This window comes from Hippocampus guttulatus, chromosome 14, assembly GCF_054856545.1.
Source record: "Hippocampus guttulatus isolate MCC_2025c chromosome 14, RoL_Hgut_1.0, whole genome shotgun sequence".
In the NCBI taxonomy this organism is placed as follows: Eukaryota; Metazoa; Chordata; class Actinopteri; order Syngnathiformes; family Syngnathidae; genus Hippocampus; species Hippocampus guttulatus.
In genome coordinates, this window is record NC_141274.1 from 2,229,552 (window position 1) to 2,240,163 (window position 10,612).

Genomic DNA, 10,612 nt, shown 5'->3' on the forward strand with positions numbered 1-10,612 from the left:
TTTGCCCTCTTTAGTTCATGTTCTCTCTCAGAAGTGATATCTTATTACAATATTTTCCTGTTGAGGCGTTTCGTAACTTGAAAATTTCGTATGAAGAGACATTCGTAAGTAGAGCTACCACTGTAACTGAAACACGTTGGCCTCAGTGGATGGCGGGCTGTACTGAGCTCATGACAAGGCTCAAAGCCTGTCGACTTAATTCATGGATGACAGGACCTTGGCCAGACAAAGTCCTGGCCAAAAATACCTTTCACAAGTTGTACAAAACAAACAGTTTTCCCTTTATCCAGTGTGAAGGAAACACCTGTCAGCCGAGATTCATTTTTTTATTGTATTAACAGCTTCCCGGCGCACGGCCCTTATCTCTGTCCTCATTTCCTAAAAATTGTTTAAAAAAATCTCTAACCGACAACTCCAGAGGATTTTGGTTTCATGTGAGAGGGCCTGAGATTATGTCGAGGTGGGTCGAAGTCAAAATGTTTTCCAGTGTGGGCGGTCTGATTTTCCTTGATTGACAGTAATAGCAGTACAGTGGTGGCGAGGTAGTACGTCTATCTGCCTTGTAGTCAACAAATCTTAAAACCTCCTTTGTGGTGTTTTGATGTTCTCCACATGCTTGAATAAGTTTTCTTTAGGCTCTCCGGCTTCCTCCCACATTACCAAAACATTGATGTGAGGTTCACCCAAGACTTGAAATTCCTCATATTATGAGTGTGACTGCAAATTTTTGTTAATGGCTCAACAAACATGCAGTTTTGTTGGCTTCTTCAAAAGTTTCGGTTTGAAGAAATGCAAGGGTTCCGCCGATGCTGAGTTCACACACACAAAAAGTTATTTAGTGTGCTTTGAAATGGCTGGTCCACGTCTACTATTTCCAAGATTTCATGACCAAGAATAAATAATGAACCCATTGGCACCAGCGACATATCTTGCTCAAAGGACGATTGGGACTTGATCCAAACATAAGCACGCAAAGAGTTTCATATTTCTAAAAGAGGTGAAATCATATTATCATCCTTCTCATATGACCCTCTGATTGCTAACTGTGATTTAAACTATTGACAGTCAAGAACGCGTCTGAATGTGTCAATTGTGAAAAGCCTGCAGGCTACATCCCAACACTTTGAAGGGGGCCCGAGAGGGAGCCATGGAGCGGGGATGTTTCAGCCGAGCGGAATGAAAGAGGCCATGTGTCTGAAGAGGTCATCGCTCGGGGAAACGGAGCCGGGCGTTCAGTGAGTGTGCATGAAAGCCTGGCCGAGAGGTCCTTGGGGGATTGCTGAAACAAATGCCAGGGTTAGTCGATTTCCCTTGAGACTCTGTTGGAAACATTTTTTGGACTAATGGCAAATGAATGAACAGGCCGGCCAGCAGAGAGTGTCCACCTATCTTCAGGGCAGGGATGGGGGTTGGGGGGGGGGGGGGGGATCTTTGTACTTTTTGGATGTGTCAAAGTGCTTTGCTAACTGAAGATTAGATTGGAATCTAACCAACACTTAACCTCTGTGCGACCCACTGTTGTGAAAGTCTTTGTTTATTTGGTGTGTCAATGAGATGCAGAATGATTTCAAAAGAAAGGTTGCTTAAGGTTGGAGGCAAATTCCACACCGACAGTCACACGGAGTGTATACTGTAGATTGCACACCTACTGCACATGCCTGAAACTAGAAGAAAATGAGGCCACCAAAAAGAAATCCACGTCTTTCTGTTTTCCTCGAGGCCTTTGCAGCTCTCCAGAATGTGCCAAATACCAAAGCGGAGGTTTCTCAAAATCCATGAGCTAGGAATAGACATTTGCGCTATCCACAATGATTCCCAAACAAAATTAAATTATTACGGTTAAATGGATAGTCTGGCGGCCTGGCGGTCCGGTGGTTAGCGCGTTGACCTCACAGTGCCGAGGTGCAGGGTTCTCCAGCCTCCCTGTGTGAACTTTGCATCTTCTCCCCCGTGGCTGCGTGGATTTTCTCTGGGTACTCCGGTTTCCTCCGACATTCCGAAAACATGCATGGCAGGCTGACTGAACACTCTAAATTGTCCCTCAGTGTGAGTGCCCATGTGTGCCCTGCGATTGGCTGGCAACCAGTTTAGGGTGTCCCCCGCCTACTGCTCGAAGACGGCTGGGATAGGCTCTAGCGCACTCTGTGACCCTTGTGAGGATTAAGTTGATTGGAAAATGGATGGATGGATAGTCTGATATCATCATTACACAATGACATTGCTAATTGTCCCCATAAACCAATATGACATTAAATATTTCACCCAAAATCAACATAAAAATTGAACGGAGAGGGGTGCGAAAATTCAATCAGAGGTGATTCGTGGTCTAAAAATGAAGGAGGACCTTTTGTTTTTCAATAATAACAACATCGGTATACTCAACTCAACCTCCAAATTTCGGGAAAGGCTAAACTGTGGGAACTAATTTTAGTTAACGCTGTATTATTTATGTCACTCTCTTTGAAAGTTCTGAGCTCATGTTTCGCTGTCAACGTCATAATGTAACTGAATCAAATGCAGCTCCGCTGGTTGCAGCAAAGTCACGCACTCTCCATCAAGACATGACTACAATCAAGCCGAAGTCTTGACAAACGACTCCGTTAGCTACTGCCAACCCACAAAGACAAGATGAGCGTAGACGACCCTGACCGCGATAACACAATGTCTCGACAACCACCTCTCAAGCTTCCAGATTCATCCATCTCGTTCGTTTACCACCCACAATTGAAAAAAAAAAGCATCAGCAAGCTATTGTGTCACTAAGCCATAAGAAAATCCATCCATCCATTTTCTGATCCGCTTAATCCTCACAAACGTCGCGGGGGGGGGGAGGGGGGTGCTGGAGCCAATCCCAGCTGTCTTCGGACAGTCGGCGGGGGACGCCCTGAACCGGTTGCCAGCCAATCGCAGGGCACACAGAGACAAACAAGCATCCGTGCTCACACTCACACCTGGGGACAATTTAGAGTGTTCAATCAACCTGCCATGCATCTTTTTGGAATGTGGGACGAAACCGGAGTACCCGGAGAAAACCCACGCAGGCCCCATGCAAACTCCACACAGAGCTGGAATTGAACCCGGTACCTCTGCACTGTGAGGTCGACGCGCTAACCACTGGACCACCAGGCCGCCCGCCCTAAGAAAATCAATTGTAAAATGCCATACATTTACAGTACTGAGGCTTACCCGTTCCACAGCGAACCGTTATGTGCAGCCCTGCCTCAAGCTTTCAGCTTTATCCAAGACCACGTCTCTCATTCATCAGCCAAACCGACAGGAGCACTTGCCCCGGCACGCACTCAAGATAATTGCTCTTTAATTAGCTCTGACTGCTTTTGTTCTGGTATGAGGCACAAGATTAGGTCACAAAGGTAGACTAAGCTTTGCCAAGGAGCTCAAATCTTAAGGATGCACATGGCACTCCGAGAGCTGGCCTGGCGAAGGATCCAGGCTCGGAAGAGGTCCTTGCAACACTGACAAACCAAAAAAAAACCCCGAATAAAATAACAACAAATGTTGATCAGGTCTGCTCTGAACAAGCTGCGACAGGTTTATTAAGGTCAGGATGTTTGGGGGATTAGGGTGTGTCTCGCACACATAGCTCTTACCCTGCAGGTAAGAGTTTGGACTAGGTGGGCTCTTGATCCTCACTACATACATACAAAAGAGTAAAACATTTCGGAAAGGGAAGCAAAGGGCTGCAAAAAAGTGTTCGCGTAAACAAACCTCTTGTCAAGGGCGCCACCCTTTCATCTGGCCGGCAATTTATTACGGAATAATCTACCACACACGCAGCTGCCAACGTGAGCGGAACGTTTGGATTCCAAAACTTTGGCAATACGGGTTGAATCACGGCCGATGTTTTTCATTTTTGAGAGTTCATCGTGATGACAACAGTTGGCAAGAACTTTGCATACTTGGCTGTCCCAATGAATGAGACTGGGTTGAATCGCGCAGACGTTTGTTTGTGTCTGATTTTCCCGCTTGCTACATGCGTCGACAAGCTCCCGGGCTGTGTTTTCCATCACTGATGGCAATGTGGTCATCAGTTCAGCAGATTGTTTCTACATTCTTGTTTAAAAAAAAAAAAAAAAGGAGTCATGGAGGAAGATGAGGGAAACAAGCTGAACGCATGAAGAAACACTTCACGTTAATGCGTCAGTCATGAATTGGGTTCGAATGGAATCCAGTGAGGCTTTTATTTTCATTATTGAAGCAGCACTTTTGTAAGTTAGTATAATAAAGGGGATTCCCCATTTACAATAGTCCCGACACATTTTCCATGCTAGTATTTACTTTAAAAATATGAGGTTAGGCGGCCCGGTGGCTCGCGCATTGGCCTCAGTGCAGAGGTCGTGGGTTCGATCCCGGCTCTGGCCTTCCTGTGTGGAGTTTGCATGTTCTCCCCGTGCCTGTGTGGCTTTTCTCCAGGTACTCCGGTTTCCTCCCACATTCCAAAAACATGCATGGCAAGCTGATTAAACATTCTAAATTGTCCCTAGGTGTGAGTGTGAGCGCGGATGGTTGTTCATCTTAGTGTGTCCTGCGATTGGCTGGCAACCGGTTCAGGCTATGTCCCGCCTACTGCCCGAAGACGGCTCCAGCACCCCCTCCAGCGACCCTTGTGACGGATGGATATGTGAGGTTACGAACGGTGAGCAACTTGCATTCTCAGTGACATCAGGTTATGGTGTTCCACGACACAAAAGATCCGACACTCGGGTATGGACAGTATAGTTTTTCATTTCTTTGTTTGTTGTTTATGACGTAGAAGTGCTTTTCCTACAAATTTTGACTGTACTTCTGAATTTCCTACCGCGTGAATATAGGTCAGTGAGAGACTCAAGTGCATTTGGATTTATGTACAAATGATGGTGATGCCGCCACTCCAGCATAAGAACACCATAGCAAATTGAGTAACCTTGGCACGTACTGTATGCTGCGCATTCGCAAATGGTAACGAACAGGGCAGGCGTTTATTGGACGAACATGAAGCAAATAAACATTCACCAAGTAAATCTGCCTTGAGCTTACAGCATTATATGCAAACCCCACAAAATGGACCTGCAAGCTTTTTAACCCAACCACTTTGGCAAAACTGGATCTAAATATGCCATAGCAAAGGAGGCCAAGTCCGTTATCCCAACCCTCCGAAAGACATCTAGTTTTACCATATAAGCAATCGACCGAGGGCTACATGTTGCCCATTTGTGAGTCATGCAGCGCTTTTTAGCCCAATTAAAGAAAACTACAATTGCACCGCAAACGTCATGCCTGCAGACATATGAAAGCAATCTAAGGTTTTCCTACCCCCCCCCCTCCCACCCCACCCCACTACTTCAATCATTGGAACTCCAAGCAAGCTGACATATTGTGGAATCAAATACACTTGTTAGGCTTTAATGTGAGCTATATCGGTTGGACGCCGTGCTGACATTGTGAGCACATGATGGCTCAAATCCAAAATGAAAAAAAAAAATCATTGAAAAAATGGTACGAATGACCTATCATACATAGAAAATGGCAACAATGGCCGTCATGCGCGATCGCTACTTTTGAAGCACAGTGGTGGACACCATCAACTGATCAACTTTCGCTTTGCAAAATACAAAGTAGGAAATGCCAGCTGCTAAACTGCATGCCTTTTAAATCCTGCTGACTCGCACTCAAGAGTACGACAAAAAAAAAGATAGTGGGTACAACTAGCATGGGGAAAAAAAGCGATTTATTTTAATGCGTAGTTGTTGCCAATAAAACTGGACACCACACTCCACACATGGAGTAATGTTTTTTTTTTTTACGTTAACATCATATTTTAAACAGAAACCATTGACCTCCCTGTTCTATTCCATAAAGTAGTTCCAGTGTAAGCACGAGGTTAAGTATGGTTCTAGATCATCTGAGGCACCTCGCAAACTCTAAACTTACAGACGTATTGTCGCATGATGGACAACATGGGAATTTGATTGAACGGTACGGTGTTTTTTAAGGGTATAAACGGCTCGTCCTTACATGGGAGTGTCGGCGTGGGAGGAGCAGGAAGTCGTCGGATGGCTACTTTTTACTGCCCAAAATACATTCACACACACAAACAACAGAACAAATATATCCGTAAGGCTGTTTTTCTTAAAAATCGGGAATAATAAATGCAATATTCTAAACAGTCAAATCTAGTGAGTGACTTTAAAAGGAAAAAAAATGTTGAACTGGGTCAACATCTGCAGCCCTCGGCGTACAATGCTTTCGGAGAACAACTCTCTTCTTCCAATACTTACTACTTCTACTATTACTACTCTTCCTTCTGCAAAACCTGAACTGAGGCAACAGGACTCTTCTTGTTTGTTAGGTCCAGTTGCCTCGATTCAATGACCGTGACCCAGATGAATGGGATTCTACCTAGACCCTCCTCAATTGTCCATCCATCCATTTTCAACATTGCTTATCCCGAACAGGGCCGTGGAGAGTTGCCGGAGGTTATCCCGGCTGACATCAGACAGAAGGCAGACTACACCCTGAACCGGTTGCCAGTCAGTCGCAGAGCACAACTACTTGAAGTAATTTCCACCAGTCTGGTTGCCCTGTGGCACAGGTCACACAGGTCACAGGTCAGTCTTGGTACCATGACAAACATCAGCTCATCAGCAAGCTTCGCGAGCCCTGAAACAATCATGAACAATTGAATCAGGTGTGTTGGAGTCGGCAGAGGATCCAAAAGAGGCACGATATGGCTCTCGAGGAACCGGCGTTCCCTACCCCCTGTCATAGTCAGTCATGGCATGTTCATCTCAAGTTCACCATTCACTTAGAAGGTCAGTCAAAACACCTTTGTTTTTCCTGGAGTATCTTGCTCGCGTTGACAAAATCAGTCGGCCTACTGATGGTTGAAATCGCTTTTTGTGTACATTCCAGCGGTACAAGAGTTGAAATCAAATAGCCACTTAAATAGCTGTGATACAAAAAACAATGAACAAGTGTTGTGTTGAGACAAAATTACTGCCTGGTGCAGTTTGTCTTAACATGGATGAAGCCATTTTGTTTCCAATTTACAGTCATCATTAATTCATTCCAGGCAATCGAATCAGTTGGCTCTTTTTCGACTGAATTTCAACAGCATGGTCAGTTTAAACCCCCAAAACACTTGTTAGGCTTCAACATGACAACCACAACAACGGTGTGTACCCAACACCCAAGAAAACAAACAAACATAAAAAATAAAAAATGGGGGGTAGGAAAATCTTAGATTGCTTTCATATGTCTGCGTGATTATTGTTCCACATGATCAAACCCTACTTGAGTTTCTTGACTCCTGTTGGTTCAAATCAAATACCGGCAGTGATACCATCGCTCATGTAAATTTCTTCATACTTGGCAGGAGCCTTTGCCTCAAACTGCAGGAAAACATGTTCACGGTGACATAATAGAATCATTATAAGGCCAGAATTAGGTCCTGCCTTTTCCTGTCGTGTCTTCAGGCAGGCTCACACTGTGGCTATGACACCCATTTGAAGCTAACAAAACTGTAAAAAAAAAAAAAAAAAAGCCACAGATTTGGAGTTTACATTTTTAGCAAGTTTATAGGGTAACGCTAGAAGGCTAACATGTATTTGTCACACTTTTACATGTGAACAGAAGGGAAGAAAAACAACACAAGCCTCACTTTGTGAGAACAAAAAAAAAAAAAAAAAAACGCAGCCTGAAGGCTGTTAAAGTACTCCCTCATTATCCGTTCCTATCCCAAAGTCATGGTGGAATGTGTCCCAAAATGGATTTCATTCCCACTCTCACTCTATGTTCATCTCAAGCATTTCTTGGTCCTTCCTCTCACTTTAATGGCTTACACATGGCAGCCAAGTGGCGGCAACTCCCTTTGCCGAACGCACGTTGCCTCATCACAAAATAAGGGTTGTGCTTGTTCGACACATTTGTTTACCTTTTGCGGACATGCACCGTTCACATTTTTCCGACTTCCAAACAAAACCAGCAACAAAAGCCATAATTGGCAGTTTCAAAAGTGTTTATCCCGTTTTGCCGGGCGTGTACTTCATGTTGAAAGAAGGCTGCCTTAGAAGAATGATGCGCGAGGAGGGTGCAGATGGAAGCATGTGGGTCAATTGACCTTCCGTGCAGGGGAAAGGCCAACGAGTGATAAACTCGAGGTGAAGAGGAGAGGATCGCCGCCGCCACTGCTCTTGTGATGGAAGTGGGCTGGTATATGGCGTCAAAATGATGGCCACCCTAAGGCTGCTCTCACAACATAGCGGATGTGTGCTCCAAAGACAATCTACCAATAGATCCGAGTAAACACTGACACTCACAAAAAAAAGAGAGCCTTGTTCCTTTTTTGGTGCTCGGAAAAGACTCCCGGCTAAAGTCATCCACAATAATGGCAGCATGTGTTTCACATTATGAGCTGCGCCATATCACACCGAAGCCAGGAACCATCGCAAAAGTCATGGAGGAACACACTTTAACACTGCCATGGGGAATCTTTTTCTTCAGTTTTAGTACAAGTTATACTGCTGTGAAAAAGATGACGGCTGAGAATGGAAACGGAGCAGAGAACCTTCGCCAAACTAACCGATGTCTATTACCACTCTATTATGTCTCCAAACACATTTTTTTTTTCAGTTTTCGGAAGCAATGCAAAATGTACCAGGAGAAAAAAAAATTAATGCAGCAACTTAAAACATTATGTTTTTTAAGAATTTCATCGTTTGATATTTTGAGGCTTTTTTGTTACAGTTTCTGTGATAAATCATAAAAACCACATCTGGTCTTTTTAAAATAAAAGTTATAGACATTTATGGGAACGTTGTTAATTTAGCTAAGTAAGCAAGTTGTTTGTTCCTGAAGTATTTTTTCCTAATATTTGTCAGTTGGGGCAACAATAAAAGGGACAACAGTTCTGCAAACTTCTGAAATGCAGGAGCTTTCCAATTTTCACAACAACATAACTTAAAATATTTCGTGAAACTGCCTAATTTAAAATGTTAGTTTTAAAATTTCTTTCCTTTATGAAAGGATTTTGTTGTTCTACTTCTTCCTTTCATAACTTTGCTGCTGTGAATTGGGAATTTCTCCATTGCGAGACCAATAAAGGTTTTCTTATCTTAAATTTGTCGCCTTGAAATTTTGATTCACCCAATTATTTTTTTTTGTTCAGTGTAGGTTTGATGTGCTTTTCGTATTATAACATATCGAAGGGCCGAATGCTCCCAAGGGCTTGTATATGGCCCACGAGCCTCAGGTTTCCCACCACTTCTTTAACAGGTCAGGTTGACCGGCATAACTTCCAATAACAAGTACAAAAATAAACTTTCACATAGTGTGCTCAGTTTGAATGACTCCTTTCTCTGTCCTCAGACTCCTGTTGAAAGTTGTGGACGAACACACACGCGCGCACACACACACACACACAAACACAACACACACAATCGAGTGAGTGTAGGACGCAGGTCCAACGTAAATACGGTGTGAAACGTTCTGTTTTGCTTTTGCAAGCCCAATAAAACGAGTTTGTGGGGTGGCGGCAAAAAAAAAAAAAAAAAAAAAAAGATCCACTGTGCTCCACTATTACCTTGTGAGCAGGCAGAGGTTCAAATCCTCCCTGCAGCTGGTAATGATTGACTGTGTAAAGGCGAAGAAACAAGAGGAAAGTTCAGCCTTACCTTTGCAGACTGCGTGGAAGCACTTTTTGTGAGTCCTGCTTTGCCTCCCCCTCTTAGTCAGTCAGAGATGCAGAAAGGGCTGAGAAAGTGGCGAAGGTTTGAGGTCACAGAACCCTCAGCCCGTCATGGAGCTCACTCATTACAGCCTCGCTTTTGGACGATCGGGAGGGAATTCAAGATTGAGAAGGGCGTTGAGGGGCGATCCTTGCGGAGTGGCGCTGAAGCCGCCACTCGTTACCTCGGCGCACTTTCCTCCAGTCGAAGCTGCGCGCTGCAGAAGCAGCAAGTCCTGGCATGAGGATGGTCCTCCCACTGCTCGGATGGGGCCGTCTTCCTCCGGTTCCCCGCGCCTCCCAATCCAGGCCTGCCCCCCTCCCAGCCTCCTCCCCCAAACTCTGTCCGTTTGTTCACACGCACATTTCCTCCAGACACCCTCCCAACAGGACGCCGCCGCCTTCCCCCATTCCTAAATCCTCCAATGTGGAGACCAGGCTGGAAATGAATTGATACTTTATGAATGACCGTGCACTCATGATAGCACGTCGTGTAACGCGTGTATTATGCGGTCTTACCCATCTAAACCAATTAATATTTTTATCGACTTATGTTTAATTGTAGATTTTTATTCATGCTATTATTTTTATATATCTATGTTGTGTTTCCTTGCGCTATGTAATTACGAAGAACTACAGTGACTGAATTTAATCAAATTGACTAGTTCGTCCAATTTTGTTCTCATTTTCAAAATGAATCAATTTAAACTAAAAATAGGGATTTGGGATTATGAATTTACATTTTCCTCAGTGAAAACATAATTTTACTGTATCACGAAAAATCAATCTGCGTATAGTGAATTTTAGAGAGCTTCTCTTTTTGGATTGAATTATAAAAAATAAATTACGTTTGCCATCGAATTCAAATTTGCTGAGGTGTACCTGTATTAT

At 44.0% G+C, this 10,612-nt stretch overlaps 1 protein-coding gene and 1 long non-coding RNA gene across 4 annotated transcripts in view; one reads left to right on the top strand and one right to left on the bottom strand.

The window, feature by feature from the left end:
• tns3 (tensin 3) overlaps nucleotides 1-9,981 on the bottom strand; it is a 43,184-nt gene extending 33,203 nt beyond the window's left edge. The window contains exon 1 of the mRNA XM_086128574.1: nucleotides 9,669-9,981. The gene's annotated coding sequence lies outside the window, so the exon portion shown is untranslated. The remainder of the gene's footprint in view (nucleotides 1-9,668) is intronic.
• LOC147194445 (uncharacterized) lies at nucleotides 3,059-9,397 on the top strand. Of its 3 annotated transcripts, none has more exons than XR_015102784.1 (4): nucleotides 3,059-4,654; nucleotides 6,347-6,605; nucleotides 6,686-6,809; nucleotides 8,128-9,397. It is a non-coding gene; the product is annotated as an uncharacterized LOC147194445 (long non-coding RNA). The 3 variants fall into 3 exon arrangements; XR_015102785.1 differs by having other exon boundaries at nucleotides 6,453-6,605; XR_015102783.1 differs by having other exon boundaries at nucleotides 3,059-6,605.
• Nucleotides 9,982-10,612: the final 631 nt, after the last annotated feature.